At 40.7% G+C, this 18,305-nt stretch overlaps 1 pseudogene; it reads right to left on the minus strand.

Moving 5' to 3' along the window:
• Nucleotides 1-15,059: 15,059 nt before the first annotated feature.
• LOC139023840 (tripartite motif-containing protein 16-like protein) lies at nt 15,060-18,124 on the minus strand (annotated as a pseudogene).
• Nucleotides 18,125-18,305: the final 181 nt, after the last annotated feature.

Genomic DNA, 18,305 nt, shown 5'->3' on the forward strand with positions numbered 1-18,305 from the left:
AGACTGTGAAATAGTCACCACTAGCCGGCCTCCGCCCAGAACCTTGCCCTGGCTAAGGTCCTTGATGATCGTCTTGGCCTTCCTGTGACACCGGCCTTCCTGTCACTAACCAGCAACCACCCAGTTACACAACCCTGCACTATGTACATAGTCATGGAACACTGGTCACTTTAGTAATGATTACATACTGTTTTACCCCGTTCATATGTATATACTGTACTCTAGTCAAGGCCTATCCTATATAACTATTGCTGTACAAATACAATTCTATCCTACATATTCTACAAATAAACTACATATTCTATCCATATATTTACGTCCGTAATGTCTATACGTCCCATCATATACATATATAGTTATTTATTTATTTTGCGGACTCTGACATTCCTCGTCCTAACATTTATATATTTCTTATTCAATTATTGCATTTTTGTTTTGTTTTGTGTTGTTAGATATCCCTGAACTATTGGAGCTTGGAACATAAACATTGCTCTCCACCTGCAATAAAATCTGCTAAATTTGTTTATGTGACCAGCCTGTTGGAGCTCCTTCAGAACCTTCTCTCTGTCCTGGACTCTCTGCTGRAACTGCTGACTCATCCCCAGCTGGCTCTGTAGAGAAAATTGCTCTTCATTGAGCAATCAAGAGCAATTGAGAGCAAGAGCATTGAGCAATCAAGCTTTATTGGTCCTAACTCTTCTAATGTCAATGTTTGTCAAAATAATATGACACCATATTGCACAGCCAATAGTCAAATAGTATGGTAATATCCTTACAAACATACAGATACTGGTATAGGGCTCAAATCTTGAGGAAGTCTCTTTGCAAAGTCATATTATCTATGTTGTGAGGTCAATGATTATTGCTTTACAGTACATGTATCAGAGAGCTTAGACTGAACTTTGGACTCGTAAAATAAGATGATGGGCTGTGCCACTAGAGATCCTGGTTCGAGTCCAGGCTCTGTCGCAGCCGGCCGCACAATTGGCCCAGCGTCGTCTGGGTTAGGGGAGGGTTTGACGGCAAGGATGTTCTTGTCCCATCGCACGCTAGCGACTCCTGTGGCGGGCTGGGCGCAGTGCATGCTGACACGGTCCCAAGGTGTACGGTGTTTCCTCCGACACATTGGTGTGACTGGCTTCCGGGTTAAGCGGGCATTGTGTCAAGAAGCACAGCTCTCGACCTTCGCCTCTCCCGAGACCATACGGGAGTTGCAGCGATGGGACAAGACTGTAAATTCCAATTGGATACCATGAAATTGGGGAGAAAAAAATTATAAATTATAAATAAAATAAGATGATGCTGTTTGACAACAGCAAATGGTAATACATTTGGAGAATATCTTTCATGTGAATAACTAATGCTTTTTGTTTCTTTCATATTCAGACAGCCTTCCCTTTGTATCTTAAATAATTTGTTAATCTCCAACAAGTTGTTCTGGTCTTACCTGTTTCTCAGTTCTCTCTGCTGCAGCTCATGGCTTTTATGTTCATCCATAACACACAGATAACAGATACACTGTTGATCAGTACGACAGTAAACCTCCAGCAGTTTGTCATGATGAGAGCAGATCTTCTCCTGTAGTTGTGTGGTGGCTTTGACCAGCTTCTGCTTCTTAAGTCCAGGAGCTTCATAGTGAGGTTGGAGGTGAGTCTCACAGTAAGACACCAGACACATCAGACAGGACATGAGGGCTTTCTGGTCCCAGTGCAGAAATCACAGGCAACATCTCCAGGTCCAGCATAGCACAGAGTAGGAGGGGAAGCATCCTGGAGTCCTGTCAGTTTCTCAGCCAACATCTTATTTTTCCTCAGAGTAGGCCGAGGAGTGAAGGTCTGTCTGCACTGAGCACAACTGTAGACCCCTTTCAGAACATCTTGATCCCAGCGTCCCTCAATACATCTTCTACAGCAGTGTTACGCACAATTATTTTGTAAGGGGGCCACTTTGGGTTGAGACAATCATTCAGAGGGCCACACAGATCTTTAATTTGTTGTACTTTTTCTTCCAATATTGTCAATTTCCAATTGAGAGCAAATTCAGAGCAATAGAGCACATGCAATTGATTTGATGTACAGCACATCACAAATATATACATACACACACCAAATAGGCTACGTCACATGTAAGACCCATGTTAAGGATTACCTCTGTAGTTGGATGAGTGAAAATGCCCCTTCTGCTCCTTGACTGAATTCATTCTAAATGTATAGTCTGTTGTTGCTATCCTTGTGAGGCAATCCAGGTGTGCATTGGTCAGTCTCTTTGTCTGTTGATGTTTCACAATGTTGATTGTGGAAAATGGGCTGACAAAAAATGTCACCTTGTTCACACACTGCTTCAGAAGTGGATACTCTGTGTCTGACACAAGGCTCCAGAAATGGGTAACACCTGATCTTAGTTCACCTTGCAATATGTCATTTGCCTGCAGCTCCACTMTCTCATTCTCTATTCCAGCACGGTCAGGACAGAGGGCTGTGATGTTTGGGGTCAGAGATGACACTGGCACATGAAACGGGTTCTCAAAGAAGTTTAAAAACTCGTTGTACTCCATAATATCCTTTAATCTTGACTCAAACTCCAACTTCAACTCTTCCAACACACGCACAAATGCATCATAGCTAAAATGTTGCAGTGTGTCTTGTCATGTTCAGGTGGCAGGTGATGTCAGTTAATAACAAAGCCAGCTTTAATATCCACTGTGGATCATCCAGCTCTGGCTCCTTTCTCCCCTTGCTTGCAACAAATTCATGGATTTGAGGGAGGAGTGAGAGAAGTCTTTCCAAAACTCTGCCACGAGACAGCCATCGCACCTCATTGTGAAATATCAAGTCGCCGTATTCTGTCTGGAATTCCTCCAGCAACTCGCGGAATTGCCGGTGATTCAGTGCCCTCGCAATAATAATGTTCACCACGTGCACGACTTGCTGCATCACATTCTGTAAGTCACAGATGAATGATACAATGAAACGTAACAAATCTGGGGATATCCTCTCTTTTTCTCATCAGGCCTATGAGTCCCTTCTCCTTCCCTCGCTTGTTTGGGGCGCCGTCAGTTCACACAGATGCCAGATTTGACCAGTCAATATTATTATCAGCAGAAAATGTAACAAGGGCTTTCAGAATATCCTCTCCTCGTGTTGGTCCCTGAAGGTGCAGTAAACATAGAAGTTCCTCTCTGAACGACTCGTTTTGAGGGAAACGGACCTAAACACATAATTGGGCAATGTCACTTACATCAGTGTTTTTGTCAAATATGTCAGTAATCAGTTTCTTAGCGATGTTCTCGCCGATGTCTTCTATGCGTCTTGTTATGGTCGAGTCTGAGTTGCAGTCCCTTAATTTGCTTTAAAAAAGTTTCCTTGTTTTGGAAATCAGCGTACAATATTTTGGCTGAGGCCAAAATACAATTATTTGACAAGCTCCGCGTCTGTGAAGGTCATCTTGTTTCTGGCGAGTATCCAAGCAATCTCATATGTTGTCTTTGTCGTTTTCTCTGCAACAGTGCTAGATCTGTCCATCATTTGTTGTTGTCCTTTGAGGTGCGCAATTTTGTTGTTTCTGAGGTTGCTTTGTGGCGGATATGTTTTGTTAAAGTGGGCATGGTGTGACTGAAAATGTCGCTCTATATTTGCTCATTTAAAACAATTGACTGCCTTCTGGCAAATAAGACAAAGTGATCTAGTCCCATCATGCAGTATACAAAATACTTGTCTGTCCATTTCTCTTCAAACTTTCTGTGTTCTGCTTGATTCAACGGTATCCTTCTCTTTGCCACCAGAGCCACGTTAACTAGCTGCATTTCCCCGCCGCCATCTTCCTGATTTTCCTGGTTCTCCAGTGATTGTTCGTTCATAACTGTCAATTTGTTCTCCAGCTCGTCCCCCACATTGTCATTGTCAATAGAGTTACGTTCTTTTTTATAATAAATCGATCCATGTCGACCAGACTGCAAAATTAGCTAGTAGCAAACTGATATGTGTCGGTCGCTGAAGCTGAGCAGTTGCGTTCTATTTCGGTAAACGTTCTATTTGGCCTTTCTGTTCAACAGCTGCGCTTTACTGCCATCTATCTGCCGTCCAGGGAACAATAGATATATTCAATGAAGTGATTCAGGCCTGCATTAAACACATTGAATTTAAATTGTATCATTGTTATGTATTATGAATGGAAATAGGAAAATCACCGCAAGCCGCAAATTAAGGGCAGTATGCGCAATGAGTACCACTGTTCAAAAATAACTGTGGGGATGGTGACTGGCTCCTTCAGTAGTTCCAGACAGAAAGAACAACAACAGAGCTGGTCCTGGTTCAGCAGACATCCTTGTTGAGCCATTTGGACTGTTGTTCACTCTCACACAGACAGATGACACAGAGACTCAGATCAGTTTCCTCAGAAGATAGTGTAGGAGGGGTTCTTCCAGAGGGGCGGGGTTAGAGGGAAGGAGGGAGAGAGAGAGAGAGAACACTGTACATAGCCATAATATCATATTTAAAATGCCTCTATTCTWTTTAAACTTTTGTGGGTATAATGTTTCATGTTCATTTCTGATTGTTAATTTCTCTTTTGTTTACTATCTACTTCACTTGCTTAATAAATGTAAAGATATGTTTCCCATGCCAATAAGGCCCTTTGAATTGAATTAAAATTGAGAGAGACAGAGATAGAGGGAGAAGTAAGGGGACAATGTGAACTTATTAAACTGACAAACATTCTAGGAGTAATTAAATGATAGCCAATCACAGTGAGTTGTACATATGCATCTCTCATAACAATCAATTGAGAGAGTAAGAGAGAGATATAGACAAGAAGAGATTTAAACCCTTTTAAAACCTTCATTATTAACCCCCTAAACAGTATAATCAGTTACTTTATCTATTTTCACTCTAGATAGTGGATTTTAAACATCATACATTTCCAATTATTTAAAAAAAAAAATAGGAGCAAGTTACTGAGTTTCTGAGTGTCAAATCTGGAGATCAAATTTTACATTTACATTTTTCTGTCATTTAGCAGACGCTCTTAACCAGAGCTACTTAGTCAGACCAGGGCAGGTAGGGGTCATATGGAGAGACAGGGTGGAGATACAAGTATCCATAGCCAGGGGAACTAGGGGTGCTGAGGGTGGTGCAGCACACCCCTGATAAATCACAATAAAATAAAAAAATCTAACTGGAGGAATACTAGTGATAGTACTAAAGTATTTGCTAGGCACGCATCAAACAAAGAGCAATTTAAATGCACTGCACTGTGGAAAGAAAAACTAGTTTGAAGTGCTATGGGAACATCAGTGTCAAAACCTGTTAATGATGAGCAGCTGGCAAGAAATCACATGTATTTATAAGACTAATCACATGCTACTTTATAAGACAAGAATAAGACCAGATGCAGACAGTTCGGAATTCACAGATGTTTATGTAACGCGATGTGATAATCTGGCTAGCTAGTTAGGGCGTACGCGCTACTAGCATTTCAATCAGTTACGTCACTTGCTCTGAGACTTAAGTAGGGTTGCTCCTTGCTCTGCAAGGGCCGCGGCTTTTGTGGAGCGATGGGTAACGACGCTTCGTGGGTGTCAGTTGTCGATGTGTGCAGAGGGTCCCTGGTTCGCGCCCGTGTCGGGGCGAGGGGACGGTTTAAAGTTATACTGTTACATTTATTAACAAAAACAGGGGCAGGCAAATGACAGGTCAAGGGCAGGCAGAGGTCGATAATCCAGGGCAGTGTCAGATAGATACAGAAATGGCAGGCAGGGTCAGGGCAGGTGAAGGGGTTAAACCAAGGCCTCATACCTTTTCAAGGGTTAATAAATGGTGTTATAATAAACTGTAAGGTCTCCTCTTTAGGAGACCTCTCTGTGTGTGTTAACCCCTGTTTTGAGTGTTGTGCCCTTCAGACACTATCAGAAGGCGGAAACCGCCTACATCCATACTCCTCCTGTCCTGGCCCCACCTGGCTATCTGAGGTTCTGAGAATACGACTGGTCTTCTGAGAACACAAGGCTGCCGCAGGCCTGATGAAAACAGCCAGCTGCCAGAAGATGCTTGGACTCGTTCACCTTGTTATGACCTTATACTTGTGATGAAAGGTCAAGTTTCGGTCAAACCCATTTCTGAGCTTTTAATTGCTGACAAGATGGTTGCGCCTGTCAGGGGGAGGTTAGATTTATTARTCTTATTCTGAGCACAGACAGTGCAAGCGGCAATGAACGTAGAGACGTCAGGGACCATGGTGGGCCACCAAAAGCGCCTCACGGACCTGGTTCTCTATTCCCCAGATCAGTGAAGCTGCCAGACACGAGGTAGAAAGGATGGTCTCAGGGTCCGAGGGTGTAGCAGCGGGGCTATAATGGCGTGAAAAACACATCCGACTTAACATTCTTGGACCCCAGGCGGTAGGAGATGGTAAAGTTGAACCGGGTGAACAGCAGGGCCCATCGAGCTTGCCTGGAGTTGAGATGCTTGGCGGTGCGGAGATATTCCAGGTTCTTGTGATCCGTCCACACAATGAATGGATGTTCCGCCCCCTCTAACCAGTTTCTCCACTCCTCCAATGCCATCTTCACCGCGAGTAGTTCTAGAGTCCCCACATCATAATTCCTCTCTGTGGCATTAAGACAATGGGAGAAGGCGGCGCAGGGATGCAGCTTACGGTCCAGGGCAGAACGCTGGGACAAGACGGCCCCCACTCCAACATCCGAACCATCTACCTCCACCACGAACTGACGGTACGGGGCCGGATGGATCAATATAGGAACTGTGGGGTTCTCGGGAAGCTGGGGTAGTTTGGGGTGAGGTGCCTCTGGTAGCGCGGTAACTGACAGTCTGGGCGGTTACTGTAGTGGCGGGCTGCCTAACAGACAATCCGCGGAATTGCTCCAGCAATGTATGGAAAGCACGGTCATGGCGTTCCACCAAGGTCTGGAATCCTCCCATAAGACCTTGAAGTAACTCCTATTGTCTTCCAATGGTGGCTCCTTGGGAGGAGACAGTGTTGAGGAGCTGGTCTGAGTCTGCTAGGTCAGTCATGGCCTTAGGATAAGACCCAGATGCAGACAGTTCGAATCACTGATGTTTATTAACAAAAACAGGGGCAGGCAAACGACAGGTCAAGGGCAGGCAGAGGTCGGTAATCCTTGAGCCTTGAGACAATTGAGACATTAATTATGCATGTGTGCCACTCAGAGGGTGAATAGGCTAGACAAAATATTTATGTGCCATTGAATGGGGTATGGTAGTAGGTGCTAGGCACACCGGTTTGCATCAAGAATTGCAACGCTGCTGTGTTTTTCAAGCTCAAAAGTTTCCCGTGTGTACCAAGAATGGTGCACCACCCAAAGGACATCCAGCCAGTTTGACACAACTGTGGGAAGCATTGGAGTCAACAAATACCAGCATCCCTGTGGAACACTTGTGAAGGATGAATCAGAATTAGTTGGGTAACATAGATAAATAAGATGTTTTATCTATCTAATATGCTTATGTGAGATACTTGTCATTAGAATGTCTCCCTTTGGACTATACTGTTGGCAGTTGCTGTAACGGTATTCCTCTTCCTCTTCATCCGAAGAGGAGGAGCATGGATTGAACCAAGACGCAGCGTTGGAATAAGACATGATATTTATTTAAACTAAAGAAACAGACGAAGACGAAAAACGAACTATACTTGAATTAACTAACAAAATAACAAAACGAATGTAGACAAACCTGAACATACGAACTTACATATAACACGAAGAACGCACGAACAGGAAAAATGACTACATAAAACGATGAACGAACGAAACAGTCCCGTATGGTGCATACAAACATAGACACTGACACAGGAGACAACCACCCACAACAAACAATTTGAAAACACCTACCTTAACATGATTCTCAATCAGAGGAGATGAAAACCACCTGCCTCTAATTAAGAACCATATTAGGTACCCAAAACCAACATAGAAACAGAAAACATAGACTGCCCACCCAAACTCACGTCCTGACCAACTAACACATACAAAAACTAACAGAAAACAGGCCAGGAACGTGACAGTTGCACTTTTCCCTTCTCAGCTAGGCCTCAGTCACTTGGAGCCCAGAGAGGGGAGAGGTCAGGCTTGTCTTTTACATKTCTCTGGTAATATGCAGAAGGTCAGAAAGGGAGAGGTCAGAATGGAACATTGTCTTCATATGTGAATGTATCTGTTAAACCATGTGAAGGGGTGGCGTGATTAAGGGGGAACCAATTATCTCTTGGCTCCACAATGTCTGTGCGCAAGTCACTCCCCTCAGTGAGCTTGTCCAGGAGTGGGGAGGAGAGGGGGTTTACTTGAGATGGGAGAATATAGAGTTGACAATTGAGTTATGCCTTGGATGAGGTAATGTTTTGGTATTATGAAGTACCAGGAACGAGATTAGAACCTCATCTTAGAGACCAAACTATATATACTATATATACATACTATATRTTAAAAGGACAGTATATTACTATATATTAAAAGGACAGTATATTACTATATATTAAAAGGAAAGTATATTACTATATATTAAAAGGACAGTATATTACTATATATTAAAAGGAAAGTATATTACTATATATTAAAAGGACAGTATATTACTATATTAAAAGGACAGTATATTACTATACTTTTGTGTTGTGTTTTTATTTCCCATAGTTCACCATAAAGGGAGTTGCAATAGTGTTGAAGTAAGTTCAGTTGCAGCTGTTCAGAAGTACAAAAATGTCCTGGACAGTTCCTAGTTATAATTAAGAAGTACAAGACCTAACTATTTAAGGTTTGTTTAAATGTAAACACTCTGACGAGACTCTAAGACAACTAAAATACACACTTTATAGCAGAAACACTCAAAGACAAAAATATCATATTTAACACAGAGTTTATTAGGTGTATAGTAGAAATACAGTATTAGTGGACATTAGCAGAGAACCTCAACCAGACACTCAGACTAAGTCTTTCTTAACAGGACCATATTGAATATGTAAACACACGGCACAGTTCACACTCAACTTGTACAACTCACCTACCACACATTTGGCACAATGGTTGTGATACAACAGAGAGTTTTTCTGCACAAAAATAATTAAGTGCTGTGGAGCCAACACACTATGGTAGTATAACATTTTTTTCACAAAAACTATGACAAAAATATCCTTCACATCACAACCATTGTGTTAAATCCATTGTAGGGGCGGCAGGTAGCCTAGTGGTTAGAGCGTTGGGCCAGTAACCGAAAGGTTGTGGAATCGAATCCACGAGCTAAAAGGGTAAAAATCGGTTGTTCTGCCCCTGAACAAGGCAGTTAACCCACTGTTCCCCGGTAGGCTGTCATTGTAAGTAAGAATTTGTCCTTAACTGACTTGCCTCGTTAAATAAAGGTCCCATTTAAAATACATCAGTTGTTCAACCAAGCAGGCAGGAGGAGGTGATGCTTTTGAACACTTGGTCAGGTTGGAGTCAGAAGAGACCAAGGTTTTCACGCCCTGACCTTAGAGAGACTTTTTATTTCTCTATTTGGTTAGGTCAGGGTGTGATTTGGTTGATTTTCTGTTTCTTTGTTTTTGGCCAAGTGTGGTTCCCAATCAGAGGCAGCTGTCTATCATTGTATCTGATTGGGGATCATACTTAGGCAGCCCTTTTTCCCACCATTAAGTTGTGGGATCTTGTTTTCTGTTTAGTTACTGTTGCCTGACAGAACTGTGCGTTTTCGTTTTCGTTATTTTGTTTGAGTGTTTTTTAAATTAAAATCATGAACACTTTCCAAGCTGCGCCTTGGTCTACTCTTTCTACCACCAACGAGAGCCGTAACAAAGGTAGAGTTTCATATAACCAGTAGATATCACTATAGATCAATAATGACAGTAGATATCACTATAGATCAATAATGACAGTAGATATCACTATCATATCAAGGATGACAGTAGATATCACTATATATCAAGGATGACAGTAGATATCTAAATCACTATATATCGGTGATAACAGTATATCATATATATCAATGATGACAGTAGATATCAATGATGACAGTAGATATCACTATATATCGGTGATAACAGTAGATATCACCATATATCAATGATGACAGTAGATATCACTATATATCAATGATGACAGTAGATATCACTATCATATCAAGGATGACAGTAGATATCACTATATATCAAGGATGACAGGAGATATCACTATATATCAATGATGACAGTAGATATCAATAATGACAGTAGATATCACTATATATCAATGATAACAGTAGATATGACTATATATCAATGATGACAGTAGATATGACTATATATCAGTGATAACAAGAGGTATCCACTATTTATCAATCCCGATGACAGTAGATATGACTATATATCAATGATGACAGTAGATATGACTATATATCAGTTATAACAAGAGATATCACTATATATCAATGATGACAGTAGATATGACTATATATCAGTGATAACAGTAGATATCACTATATATAAATGTTTCCCAACCAGGGGTACTTGGACTACTGGGGATACTTGGCCTATTAATAGGGGGTACTTGAGAAGACTCACGAGACCATAGACCTACTGGTAAAATGCACACGAGGAGGTACTTGAGTACTCCGGGCAGAGCAAAATTCAGTTGTCAGTACAGTAACCAAAAAAGGTTGGGAACCACTGGTGGAGGCATACACAAAGGCCCAATAAAATAAAAATATTTTAGAGTAAATAAAGTCAACATTTTCACAATTGAGCTGATGTCATTAAACACACTTAGATAAACCAAATGCTATCTATGTCAAGCTAATATTTGTCAAGGTAAATAATATTTTAGGAGCCACTTCTCTGTCTGCGGTTGTTTCAACTCGTACAGCGTTATGACACTTACGCATGTTATATACACTGTAATGTGTTTTTGTGTGCTTTTTTTCTTTCATTTTACTCATTACATCATTTAGATTGAAAGGAAAGTATTTGTCTTTTAATTCAATTAAACATGTGCTACTCTAACAATTATCAGTTCTAAAGTTTTATTTGTCTGAATTTTTTTTATTTGTTTGACCTTGATTTTCACTAGAATTAAACTGACTGGTTTGTACATATTCAACTCTTACTAATTCACTCATTGCCTCATTTTCCTCATGCTTATCATGTATCTGGCTGAACCCCCTTGACACACTTCTTACTTTGTCCAAAATACCTTCAGCATTCTCCCATAATGTCAAGAAATGTCCCTCTTTGATAACTAAGTGGATCTTCCTAGATTCTCAGGTCTTTACAGTATCTCTATGGTAAGGCTACAGTATACTTCTCATTCGTAGTAGGCTAAGAGTGTTAACCACAGGATCAAACTTGACTTTCTGACATCATCACATTATTTTAAGTCTGGGTGAGATGCTAGGAAAGAAGAGGCCTTCCCTCCAACAGGTCTGACAGGTCTTCATGTCCACTTCATACATTCATGCCAGGTCAGAATTAAGGAAGAGACAATAGTGTTGAGGCACAGACAGACTGCCTACTACTGCAAGACTTCTGACACTTGTTATTTAGCATAAACACTAAAGGCAGAAAATATGATATGAAACACTGAGTTTATTAGGTATATAGAAGAAGTACAGTATCAGTGGACATTAGCAGAGCAGCTCAATCACACACTCAGGCTCAGTAGCACTGTTTATACCTGCCACTTATATGCTATCTTGTCCTAATCTTGTCCTAATCTTGTCCTGATCTTGTCCTGATCTTGTCCAGATCCAGATCTTGTCCTGATCCTGTCCTAGTCTTATAAGATCTAATCATCTTATGTCATGCCTTATTTTAACAGATTTATTGATAATATCTGTTGGAAAAAAGTTTGGATGTTTCCACACACATACCTACTTGTTAACAAAATTATGGACGTTTCCTTTAAAATGATTCATAAATTTTATCCTGCCAACCACTATATGAATGTCACGAACGTCGTAATCCTCCTCGTCTGAGGAGGAGCAAGGATCGGACCAAAGCGCAGCGTGGTTTGAATACATACTTGAATTTATTTAACGAAGACGAAACGAAGAACACTTGACAAACTAACAAAACAACAAACGAACGAACGTGAAGCTATACTACGACAAGTGCAGACACAGGCAACTTACGTAATGACATAGACAATAACCCACAACCCACAATACAAAACAGACTACCTAAATATGGTTCCCAATCAGAGACAACACAAAACACCTGCCTCTGATTGAGAACCATGTCAGGCCAAACTAGAAAACCCCACATAGAAACAGACAACATAGAACTGCCCACCCCAACTCACTCCCTGAACATACTAACTAAAGACAAAACAAAGGAAAATAAAGGTCAGAACGTGACAATGAAGAAGTTTAAGGAAACCATCAACTCAAATTGTTCCTCTTTATTGACCACCCAGAAACAGTGTTGCATTGTATTCATGTAAGAAAACTGTGGCAAGCCATCAGTAGATTTATAATTGAACACATTTATGAAGATTTTACACTATTGTGGAGAGATGTAGTGCTTGGATTCTTTACCTGCAATAGAAATAAGATGAAACAATTTTATGTCATTCATGTCGTTATTCTTTTGGCCAAATTTCATATTCACAAATGTAAATTTACAAACAAAACACCACATTTTCTTACTTTACAAAAATGTATTGAACTGTATTTTAAGACAATTAAATACTCTACTAACAAAAAAGCTGTTATAATAGTAAATGTATGTCTGTCCCTTAAGGTCCTTGTGTAATGTGATATTGGACCCCCTAGCCCAATTGTACTTTGTATATTATGTATGTATACTTGTGTTCCCACATGTACTTCCTGTATAGATTTGTTGTTAATAAAAAAATATGATTTAAAAAATTTTAAATATGAAAAAAAGTCTATCGTGTTCATTGATTGGGTTAAGACGAACCGTTACTCCAAAACTAGCGGACCAATGGAGACTCATTGTCTACGCCTCCCTCTAAACCCCGCCCTTCACGGAAAAYTAATGCCAAAACTCTCAACTGAAAAGACTGGCATCGAAAGCAAAGATACGAGTAGCGTAACCAAAAGGTAGTACATGCAGGCAAGAAGKTYMGCAAAATGTATTCAATAGGATTGGTTGCTGGGAAAGTTTAAACGAAAATGATTTTTGCATTCGTTTTCAAATATTTGTTTTTGTCATTTGTCAAGAGTTTTGCTCTCGCTTTAAAATGTAATAAATGTATTGTATAGTGTGTGTGTGGCAGGCTTACAATGATGGCGAAAAAACTAAATTTGAGAGTGCGCTGACCCTGGTGCTAGAGGGGGTACGCAGCTGGAGGTTGAATGTTTGAAGGGGTACGGGACTATAAAAAGTTTGGGAACCACTGGGTTAGGTGAAACACCAAAGTATGCTATCACAGCAGCAAGATTTGTAACCTGTTGCCACAAGAAAAGGGCAACCAGTGAAGATCAAAAACCAAATACAACCCATATTTATGTTTATTTATTTTCACTTTATTTTGTACTTTAACTATTTGAATCAATGTACAAATCCATAATATGACATTTGAAATGTCTCTATTCACCTGAAACATTTGTGAGTGTAATATGTTGTTTCCACTATTCTGGGCTCTGTTATTTACTTAACAAATAAGGAACACTCAAAATGTGCACRTATAAATCATAACAATTTTAATCAAAATACAGCTGTAGACAGAAGTCAAAGTTCAAACATCCGACATACAACTGATGTCTCTCCTGAGTTCTGCCCTGAACAAAAGACAGCATCTTATATACCCGAGATCACACCTTATGATATGATCTCCTGTCAAACCCTGCATGTGCAGCTAAAAGAACAAGTTAATCTTAACACAAGGTTTCTGAGAACCGGTCTCAGCAGTATGCAAATCTTCCCTAGTTTCAYAGAAAAACAGAAGCTGTCTCACTATCACACACAGTCCCTTTTCTCACCTTTTCTCACAGACACCAGGCTGCGGGTTCTGGCAGAGAGCTAGACACAGYTGCCTCAATATTCAGCTATACAGTGAGCATAAGTACAATGGCACGTAAGCAAATCAATAACAACATAATCAATAGTTGGGTTCTTTAGAAGACCCCCAGAATCAACTTTAACCCTACAAATGTTTACTGTTAATTTCTGATTCTTTATTTCGCTTTTGTTTATTATCTATTTCACTTGCTTTGGCAATGTAAACATATGTTTCCCATGCCAATAAAGCCCTGAATTGAATTGCGAGAGAGTGAGACATAAATAATTAGCTCTGACTAAAGGGGGAAATTAGAATTTACAAAACGAACAAACATTCGAAACGTAATTCAATGAACGCTATAGCCAATGACACTGAGTTAAATTCGTACCGTAATAAGAAACAACAGAGAGAGTAAGAGAGAGAGAGAGAGAGAGAGACAAGAGTTTTAAACCCTTTATTATCAAGCCACTGAACAGTAGCATCAGTTACTTGATCTATTCTTCACTACAATAGGGGATTATAAACACCCTACATCTCCAAAGATTTCATAGAAAATGTAGCTAATTACTGAGTTACTGAGTGTCAGATCTACTGATTAGCAAAGCTGTTTATTGTTTAGCAAACAGCCCCATCAGCTGGACACGTTTATGATGGTTGATCAAGTGGTATGTGCAACCTAAGAGCAAACTATCCCAARGAAATCTATCCAATGATGTTAAGCCAAATGTTCACTGTCTCCTATTGACATCAATGCATGAATAAGTGAAAATGTAACTCGGAGTAGAGTTTAGGATTCTCACCTAAATACGTATTACAGCACATTACATGCTAGTAGYAAAACAACTGAGATTAATACCAAGGAACCTATATTGATTCATTGACATACAGTACATAGATAATAATTAGTGATGATTAACAATATTCACTATTTGACATAAAAGTGAACATATATTGTGATGAATCTGAATGTACACGATTACAACAGTAAAGTCAATAAATATGTCATGATCAAATCAGAAAAGAGCATTATAAAGTTTCATTCCAGTGTGGTGACCTCTACCACAGTTTACACAGCTCTGAAGTATCATTACTGTGCTGATAACAAACCCCAGACTCATTATACATTTAAGTCATTTAGCAGACGTTCTTATRCAGCAATTGCATACATTTTCATACTGGTGCCTCGTGGGAAATGAAACCCACAACCCTGGCGTTGCAAGGCCAGTAATCTACCAACTGAGTCACACGGTATAGAGTGCTGACTGAATGTTATCTACCAACTGAGTCACACGGTTACAGAGTGGCTGACTGAATGTTATCTACCAACTGAGTCACACCGTTACAGAGTGGCTGACTGAATGTTGTCTACCAACTGAGTCACACGGGTTACAGAGTGGCTGACTGAATGTTGTCTACCAACTGAGTCACACGGTTACAGAGTGGCTGACTGAATGTTGTCTGAACTCTTTGGAGGGTCTTTGTGTCAGAAACTCTAGATGAATGTGAACATTAAAGATTAAACACTGTGTTTTATCAAAGTATATTTAATTCCCTCAATCTATAAACATCAACAGTAAAGGAATAAAACAGTTAAATATCAAATCTTTGAGAAAAAGCATGATGAAGCATCTCTTTAGTGTGGGGATTTCTACCACAGTTTACAGGGCTCTGCRGTACTGTGCCAAAGCCCAAACCCAGGATAGAGGTGCTGAGTGAATGTTGTCTGGACTCTGTGGAGGGGGTCATTGTATCAGAAGAGATTCTGTAGAAGGACAGAGTACCTGCCTTGTGATTCAGGTACACTCCTACTCTGGAGGACAGAGGGCCTGATACTTTAGTCATAACAGTATTGTGGTAGAAACTATAACCATTACTAGTGCATTTTAAACTCCAGGACTTTTCATTTAGCCAGAATAAGGAGTCTTTAGCTGACCCTCTAATGATGTCTTTATAGGAGACTGCTGTATGAACATACTGAACAGTCCTCTCAAGCTCCCAGTAACAGCGTCCAGACAGACCCTCTCTACACAGCACCTGAGAACCAGTGGACCTTTCTGGATGCTCAGGATATGGATGGGGTTGTCTTGTATATGTCACCTTTCTGTTCYCCTCAGACAGGGTGAGGTGTTTGTGTGCTGTGTTTGGGTCCAGTGTGAGCTGCAGGAGTCTAGGAGAAGAGCAGAGCAGAGACCAATCAGGGGAGCTAGATAGAACAATAAGTTAAGTCACATACTGTATCTGCCCTGTCTCTGATTATAGCAGAGTAGAGATTCTAGCAATTTGAAAATCAGATAAGCAGCTAACTAGTCTGACTATATCTACTATTGTTATATATTTACACAGTGRACAAAACATTAGGAACACCTTCCTAATARTGAGTTGCACCCCCTTTTCCCCTCATAACAGCCACAATTTGTCAGGGCATGGACTCTATAAGGTGTTTAAAGCGTTCCACAGGGATGCTGGCCCATGTGTCAAGTTTGCTGAATGTCCTTTGGGTGGTGGATCATTCTATTTAAAAAAAATTAAACAAACGTATTTTTTTGTATACATACGTCTTTAAAAAATATATGTATTTTCCTTTATTACTTTGTAACCCTGTCACCCCTCTCCTAATTGGAGTAAACTAGTGAACCACAACACTTAGGCCTCTACTTCCAGCTTATACAGACTATAACCCGTCTCCTCCCCTTCATCTACACTGATTGAAGTGGATTTAACAAGTGACTTAAATAAGGGATCATAGCTCTCACCTGGATTCACCTGGTCAGTCTATGACATGGAAAGAGCAGGTGTTCTTCGTGTTTTGTATACTCAGTGTATATCTTGTGATTTTTGAGTGTCAGTACTTAGAGACTGTTAGTTGCTTCAGGATGAAGAGGACAAAATTAAATAGAACAATTTCATTTATAATCTGTGATAAAGAGTCTCACATTTTAAGAACTGTTCGCTGGTCTTGGGTTCTAGAGGCAGTAAAACATCCACTGTTTTCACTACAGACACACAAACACATTCACAGAGAGAGGGAATGTTATTATCACTATAATATAATTGCACATGTATAAAAACATGGATTTGTTAAAGTACATAACTTATTATTTAGCATTATTTAAGAATTATTATCAACCCACCTATAGTGGAGATATTGGTTCATTCTTCTTTCAGGAGGTCTTCTAGTTTCTCTCTCAACTCAGACACAGACTTACTCACAGCTCTGAAGTACTGAAGAGGACAGACAACGATACTGGGTAAGTCTGAAGATACACTGGGACTGCAGAGACTGATAACTCTGTAGAAAAAAGAAAGAGAGAGAGGGGAGAGATAGAGGGGGAGGAGAGGGAGAGGTAGAAAGCAGATGATTAAGAAACTGTATATCTTCACTATGGATAGATGTAGGCTCTAGTTTTAATGTAACAATGTCAATTTAGTAAGTTACCTGGAGGAAATGGATGTGATCCTCTGTGTGTGAGAGCTGTTCCAGCTCAGCGTCTCTCCTCAGCTCAGCCACCTCCTGCTCCAGTTGCTTCAGGAGTTCTTCAACTCGACTCACGTCAGCCTTCTCCTGGGCTCTGATCAGCTCCTGCACCTCAGGGCGCCTTCTCTCAATGGAGCGGATCAGCTCAGTAAATAACCTCTCAATGTCCTCCACTGCAGAGCTCTGTTGTGTGTGTGCGTGCGTGCGTGAGTGAGTGAATTCACTAACACTCAGAGCCCTGTTCCCCTCAGTGGGATTGAATAGTGGCCTCTCTCACTTTCTCACTGAGGGAAGTGAAATGGTGCGTCTCCTCTGGTCCATAATAATAATTCTCACCTTGAGAATCTCCTCAGCCTGTTGGAGCTCCTTCAGAACCTTCTCTCTGTCCTGGATTCTCTGCTGGAACTGCTGACTCATCCCCAGCTAGGAGGGGAAGCAGCCTGGAGTGTCTCCACCGACTCAGCCAACATGTTATTTTTCATCAAAGTTGGCCTTGGAGTGAAGGTTTTTCCTGCACTGGGGGCAGCTGAAGAAACCCTTCCGATCATCTTGATCCCAGCCTCCCTCAATACAGCTCCGGCAGTAATTGTGTCCACAGGGGATAGTGACCGGCTCCTTCAGTAGATCCAGACAGAAATAGCAACAACAAAGCTGGTCCTGGTTCAGCAGACATCCTTGTTGAGCCATTTGGACTGTTGCTCACTCTCACACAGAGACTAAGATCAGTTTGGATTGATTATCACAATGGAGTAGGAATAAGCACAAACAGGTGGGTGAGAGAGAGAGAGAGAGCGAGAGACAAAGACGGACTGATAGATAGAGAGCGAGAGAGAGAGCGAGAGAGAGAGCGAGAGAGAGAGCGAGAGAGAGAGC

This window comes from Salvelinus sp. IW2-2015, linkage group LG37 (assembly GCF_002910315.2).
Source record: "Salvelinus sp. IW2-2015 linkage group LG37, ASM291031v2, whole genome shotgun sequence".
In the NCBI taxonomy this organism is placed as follows: Eukaryota; Metazoa; Chordata; class Actinopteri; order Salmoniformes; family Salmonidae; genus Salvelinus; species Salvelinus sp. IW2-2015.